We start from the raw sequence: 7,400 nt of genomic DNA on the forward strand, positions 1-7,400 counted from the left end.
CACTGGCAACCTGCACCAACCTCTAGAATGTGGGGGTCCCAAGCCACTATTTTGAGCATGAATTGCTGATGATCCTCTTGATGCTTCTGCTGGAATGACGTTTGCTGCTGCTGCTGCTGCTGCAAGTGTAGTTGTCAGGCCCTGTTGCGGCCGCTGCTCTCCTTTCCATGTCACCAAAGCAGCAAGACCCAGGCTTCTCCCCAGGCCATGGAAAGCTATGCCCGCATTCTCCATTATGTGTACCCTGGTGGCTCTACTCACCAGCTGGAAGCAGACAATCAGACATGCCCAGGTTCATTCTGTCTATATCTTCAGGGCTCTGTTTGTTGTCTTCACAAACAAGACAGACAAGTGTACAAAAAGCAACATAAAAACAGTCTGGTTAGGGGGTTCAGACTGGGGTCTTCTGACAGCTACCAGCTGTGGCCCTCTCTGACCCTGCAGGGTTGCTTCACAGGTTTGGTTGGTCTGCCTGCAGTGGTTACCAGCTCCTCTCTCCTGACTTTCCCCCTTTATATTGGCCAGCTGAGCGTGTGTGCCAATCATGAGGTGCTGAGCAGCTGTGTCAGCTGCTTCCCAGCATCTCTCTGCTGGGCTTCACGCTAGGGCAGAGCCAGGTCTCCCTTGCCCTCTCCCTTTGGGCTATTAAAGGAGCAGGTGGCCCTGTTACGATGGGCAACAAGCCACCTCCACTCAGAGTGCTCATGCCCATCCAGTTCAGTATTCAGAGCCTTCGGTACCATTTCAGGGTGGCCTTTCGTTCCTGAGTGCTAATTCCCCAGGCCCTGGGGAAAGAGATAATGTAGATTTCATTCCACTCCCAGCATGGTACGCATGGAGCAATCCAAGGCAGTTACAATGTGTCATGAGTTCCCTCCTGACTTGACCCCAGCGTGCCCACAACGCAGCATCGCGCCCCTCCCACTGTGCTGGGCCCTGCACAACACGGACTAAGAAGCAGTCTGTGCCCTGAAGCGCTTACAAGCCAACCAGCCATAGGGGTGACAGACGGACGGACAGCCAAAATCCCAATGGTGCATCTTGCAAAGTGCTTTTTAACCAAACTGCTCCAAACCCACCTACCCCTCCCCATCGTCCAGCTACCCCTTCCAAAAAACTCTCCCAGCCCACCCCACAGAAACAAGCGCAAAGGGGGAGGAGCCTGCTCCTCTGTCCCAGTCCCACCCACTCGCTAGTAGTAACCAGGTCAGATTCCCACGCCCACTAACACCACCTTATAAGATGACGACAAGAAAAATTCCCACCAGTGAGAAATGAAAGCTCACCAGCTGGACAGACTGCAGAACAGACTGCAGAAAGGGGGGTTGCTTACTGTTTGAGGGAGCGCTCCCCACTCCAAGTCACCAATCCCACGCACGACTCCACCCCTCCACATCGTTAGCTTGACTCTTCCCAGGCCCTCACAGCAAGCTGGAGACCCCAGAACAGATCAAAACCGGCATTGCTGGAAATAGCCACACTTGGAAACGGAGCGTGCCTCTTAGCTGATACCTTAATTTATGGCTGTCGCATTTAAGCCTCCACATCTTGGTACTGTCTTTTTAGGAGAGGACATTATGTCCAGTGGCTATTTTCATGCCTGTGTATTAGAAAGCGATGCATGAAGAATCTGTTTTGAACGTTTGGGAAGCAGCTTTTTTTTTTCCAAAATACAGATTGCTCCAACTTCACCAGTGGAAACGTACACAATGCCGTATTTGGGAATGGTGTATTATTAGTTCCCCCGCGGTACTCTGGCTGCTGCAGCAACACAGCCTGGCCCAGAAGAGAACAGCTCCTGCGCCTCGCTGTAAGGAGCCCTCAGCATGTGGGCAATTAGCACATCGTCTCGTTTTAAATGAGACCCCCACATTTCTCTCCAAAACAGACTGGTGATGGAGCTCGGGCAGGAGAAGGGCTCCCCCTGCGAGGGTCTCGGAAGGGCAGGGTTCTGTCTCTAGCAGAGTTCTGGTGGGGAGAGCAAAGTTCTATTCCCAGCTCTTTTGCAGACTTTTTGTGACCCTGTAAGAATCCCTGAAAGTCTGAGAGGCGGGGAAATGTTCCCCCTGCAGCACAGTCTAATTCATTAACGGCTCAATCGTGCTGTCACTATTGGGCTGCTCAGGGCCAGGCACACCAAACCCCAAGAGTGCCAGTAGCATGCTGGGTGTACTGTGACTCACAGCAAGCATGGTAGGTGCTTCGGCAGCTAGGCCTTGTAGGCACCTGCCCTGGTGGATCGCACTAACCACTCACATGGCTACAGCAGAGGGTATTTATTAGGGCTGGCAGAAAAGGGGAAGGCTGCAGATGCCCTAGGTACAGAGGCGACACTTACAGTTCAGAGTGAGTAATAGCAGTAAATGTTCAGACTGCCCAGTCCTTCCTAGTGGGAACATGGGAGCAGGATGCATCTCTGTGTCCCAGGCACACAGGGTCACAGTCGCTCCTCCCTGGTTCAGACTGTGCCGGGTGCCTCCTGATTTGCACCTCAAGTGCATGGTCACTGCCTATTTCTGGGGAGAGGCTGCCTGAGCTTTGCATGTCACTGTAGTAAGGTCTTGGGACCGTGACAATTCTGGGCAGGGATCTGTGGCCGCCGGGCTCGCTGCGGTGTTTGATTTGTTCTGCCTAGCGACTCGTTTCAGTTACCAGTCTAGTATGTTGAACATCTAATAAGTGACCATTTGCTCCTGGGGTCAGGGTGTTGGGATTGGCAAACCCAGTGCAGATGTTTGCTGTGTTTAATCCACCAGTTGAGGAAGTCCAGTGGAGAGTTAGGAACTGGACAGTGCGTTTATGAAGCGTAAAATTAATTCAGCTGTAACTGCACAAACAACAAAGAGAATGGCAGTTCTAGCTACTTTCACGCACAGCCTGTCCCCCACAAACCTCTTCAGCAGGATATGAGCCAAACTCCTGACATTGCTATCACAGCCGTCTCCCAGGTCACCCATGAAGGCATGAAGTCGCTTCCAGCAGCTTCACCCTTTCCTGGGGCTGTGCATCCAGCCCTTTGCTGCTCTGAAACATGTTATCACCTCCATGGTTGACAGCTTGGACATGAATGGCAACAAGTTCTTTGTTATATGGTGCTCCACCTCTTGGATTTCTAGACCTCAGTGTCATTCAGAAACATACACGGTTCCTCTGGAGTTTCTGACTGTGCCTGTCTTTTTTCTGTCACAGGTATCAGGTGTGTGATGGTGGCTACAATCAGTCTTGTGGGTATTAATGGAGCCTTTGAAGGTGGCTACTGGTTTCTCATGCCCTCCTTCAAAACTACAGTGTGCTGGTAAGTTAGAGGCAATAGTCTAACCCATGAGTAGGCAACCTATGGCACGGGTGCCAAAGGCAGCACATGAGCTGATTTTCAGTGGCACTCACACTAGCTGGGTCCTGGCCACTGGTCCAGGGGAGCTCTGCATTTTATTTAATTTTAAATGAAGCTTCTTAAACATTTTAAAAACCTAATTTACTTTACATACAACAATAGTTTAGTTATAGATTATAGACTTATGGAAAGAGACCTTCTAAAAAGGTTAAAATGTATTACTGGCACGCGAAACCTTAAATTATAGTGAATGAATGAAGACTCTGCTCAGCACTTCTGAAAGGTTGCCGACCCCTGGTCTAACCACACACTGCTTTGGGGATGAAACCCTCCTGGCAGCAAAGGAGCGAGGTCAGCTTCTTCACCCCCCAAGCTGCAGCGGTGCTTACAGTCATAACGTGAGAGAATTATGGTCTCAGACCTGCAGTAAGGATGCAGTGTCCAGCGCAGTGAATCCTGGGACTGGCACTTCACCATGCTCCTGTGTCTATGTGGCAGATGACACAGATGTAGTAGCAGGGGCACATAGAGAAGAATCCATTCACTAGCCCATATGCTGGGTGCAGAGCTGGACAGCACTTTGCAGCTGTACAGGAAAGATGAGCGCCACCTAAACCGAAATAGAACCAGACTGCTGGCATGCAAAATTCAAAAGGTCACACGTGATCCTATCATGGATTTTTAAACTAGGGCCTGGGGGGAAGCCAGGAGGGGGGGAGGGATAGTTCAGTGGCTTGAGCATTGGCTGCTAAACCCAGGGTTGTGAGCTCAATCCTTGAGGGGGCCATTTGGGGATTGGTCCTGCTTTGAGCAGGGGGTTGGACTAGATGATCTCCTGAGGTCTCTTCCAACCCTAATAATCTATGATTCTAGGTGGAGAGCAGCACAAGATTCAGAAAGAAAGATCCCTTGGGGGAGGATCTATTATCAGTGATTCTTTATAGCCTAGTGAAGCAGAGAGGATAGAAGTTGATAAAGTCTCAGAAGCCACGGAAGAGAAGCAGTCATTTGAAAAAGAATCCTATTCAATGACATCACATGACAACTAAATAGTGACACATTTTATACATAATAGAAGTCTATACAGTAAGATGAGTGAACTTGACTGCCTGGTACTAAATGAGACTATTATTATAATACGCATCACAAGGACATGGTGGAATGAGGATAATCAACGGGACACAGTAATACCAGGCTACAAAATACACGGCGATGTGTATGGTGGGGGAGTTGGGAAAGAAAGAAAGAGTGTCAAATATAGTAAATACCTTAAATGGATTAAACTGTACCAAGGAATCTCTATGGATAGAAATTCTATGTTTGAATAAGAAGAGTACAGCAGCAGGAATATACTACCAACTACCTGACCAGGATGGTGATGGAATCTGAAATGATCAGGGAGATTAGAGAGGCTAAAAAAATAGAAAACTCAGTAACACTGAGTGATTTCAACGATCCCCATATTGAGTGGGTACGTGTCACTGCAGGACGGAATGCACAAATAAAATGTCTAGACACCAGTAATGACCATGTCTTGGAGCAGCTAGTCCTGAAACCCAAAAGGGGAGGAGAGGCAGGTCTTGATTTAGTCCTATGTAGCACACAGAATCTGATCCAAGAGGTGAATATGGCAGAACTGCATGTTATTAGTAACCATAATGTAATTAAGTTTAACATCCTTGTGGGAGAGAAAATACCAAAGAAGCCCACTACAGCAGCATTTAACTTCAAAAAGGGGAACTACGTGAAAATGAGGAAGCAAGTTAAATGGAAATTAAAAGGAACAGTCACAAGAGTGAAATGCCTGCAAGCTGCATGGAAACTTTTTAAAAATACCATAATAGTGGCACATGCTAAATGTAGACCCCAAATAAAAAAACAGTGAGAGGACCAAAAAAAATGCCACCATGGCTAAACAATAGACTAAAAGAAGCAGTTAGAGGCAAAAAGGCATCCTGGAAAATAGAAAAGCTAGAAAATAGAGAAAAATAGCAAGGAACATAAACTCTGGTAAGTCAGGTGTAAAAGTATAATTAGGCAGGGCAAAAAAGAATTTGAAGCACACCTTGCGAAAGACACAAAAACGATCAGCAATTTTTTTAAAGCCCACGAGAAGCAGAAAACCTGCCAAACAATCTGTGGGGACCACTGGACAATCAAGGTGCTAAAGAAGCAGTCGAGGAAGACAAGTCCATTGCGAAGAAGCTAAATGAATTCTGCAGAGGATGTGACAGAGATTCCCACACCTGAGCCATTCTGTTTAGGTGACAAATCTAAGAAACTGTCCCAGACTGAGGTGTCAGTAAAGGAGGTTTTGGAATAAATAGATACATTTAACAGTAATAAGTGCCCAGCACCAGATGGCATTCACCCAAGAGTTCTGAAGGAACTCAAATCTGAGATTGCAGAACTCCTACTGTGGTATGTAACCTCTCGCTGAAATCTGCCTCTGTACCAGATGACTGGAAAGGAGCTAACATAACACCAGTTTTTAAAAAAGGCTCCAGAGAAGATCCTGGCAATAATAATCGGGTAAACCTAACTTCAGTACCTGGCGAATTGGTTGAAATTATAGTAAAGAACAGACTTATCAAACACATAGATGAACATGATTTGTTTGGAAGAGTCAATATAGATTTTGTAAAGGGAAATCATACCTCACCAATCTATTAGAATTTTTTGAGGGGATCAACAAGCATGTGGACAAGGGGGATCCAGTTGATATATTGAACTTGGACTTTCAGAAAGCCTTTGCTAATGTCCCTCACCAAAGGCTCTTAAGCAAAATAAGGAGTCATGGGATAAGAGGGAAGGTCCTATCATGGATCAGTAACCGGTTAAAAGACAGGGAAAAAAGGGTAGGAAGAAATGGTCAGTTCTCACTGTGGAGAGGGGTAAATAGTGGGATCCCCAAAGATCTGTACAGGGACCTGTGCTGTTCAACATACCCATAAATAATCTGGAAAAAGGGGTAAACAATGAGGTGTCAAAATTTGCAGATGACATAAAACAACTCAAGATATTTAAGTCCAAAGCAGACTGCGAACAATTACAAAAGCATCTCACAAAACTGGGTGACTGGGCAACAAAATGGCAGATGAAATGCAATGTGGATAACTGCAATGCAGTGCACATTGGAAAGTATAATCCCAGCTATACATAGAGAATGATGGGGTCTAAACTAGCTGTTACCACTCAAGAAAGAGATCTTGGAGTCACTGTGGATAGTTCTCTGAAAACATCAGCTCAATTTGCAGCAGCAGTCAAAAAAGCAAACAATGTGAGGAACCATTAGGAAAGGGACAAGAACCAGAGGCCACCCAAAGAATTTAATAGACAGCTACTTTAAAACAAACAAAAGGAAGTATTTCTTCACACAATGCACAGCCAACCTGTGGAACTCATTGCCAAGGGATGTTGTGAAAGCCAAAAGATAACTGGGTTAAAAAAAGAATGACAAATTCATGGAGGATCAGTCCATAAGATGGTGTGAGGCAGAACCCCATGTTCTGGATGGCAGGGGATGGATCACTCAGTAAATGCCCTGTTCTGTTCATTCCCTTGGAAGCATCTGGCCACTATTGGAAGACAGGATACTGGGCTAGGTGGACCATTGGTCTGACCCTATGTGGCCACTATATTGTTCTGATGGTCCCTTCTGGCCTTAAAATCTCTATGTCTAGTATGTGGTAATAATTTCCCTCTCCAGCAGCCTTCTATCCACTGTACGTACATACAAACATACACCCATGTCTTATTTAAAAATAAACTCTCCCTGTTGCAGGTGCCCAGAAAGCTCATTCATTAGTGTTTGACCCCTCTCCAGACACATCCTACTGCATGCAAATGCATCTAAAGCATCCTTCAAATCCAATTACTTTTAATCTCCCCCATTCCAAGATCTCAAATGCCGTCCTAACACATGTTCCTCTCCATTGTTGCAGGCTTGAAAAACCTCACACAAGTTTTGATTCCTTCAAGACTTTGCCACAGCCTCTATCACACATCTGCTCTCGTAGAAGAAAAAAAGCATACAAACTAATGAAGTTTTCCTTTTTTACACTGT

At 46.4% G+C, this 7,400-nt stretch overlaps 1 protein-coding gene across 1 annotated transcript in view; it reads left to right on the forward strand.

The window, feature by feature from the left end:
- RBPMS (RNA binding protein, mRNA processing factor) overlaps window positions 1-3,278 on the forward strand; it is a 133,943-nt gene extending 130,665 nt beyond the window's left edge. Inside the window, exon 8 of the mRNA XM_030565273.1 lies at window positions 3,190-3,278. The gene's annotated coding sequence lies outside the window, so the exon portion shown is untranslated. The remainder of the gene's footprint in view (window positions 1-3,189) is intronic.
- The last annotated feature ends 4,122 nt before the right edge of the window (window positions 3,279-7,400 follow it).

Source organism: Gopherus evgoodei, chromosome 5 (assembly GCF_007399415.2).
Source record: "Gopherus evgoodei ecotype Sinaloan lineage chromosome 5, rGopEvg1_v1.p, whole genome shotgun sequence".
Taxonomy (NCBI): Eukaryota; Metazoa; Chordata; order Testudines; family Testudinidae; genus Gopherus; species Gopherus evgoodei.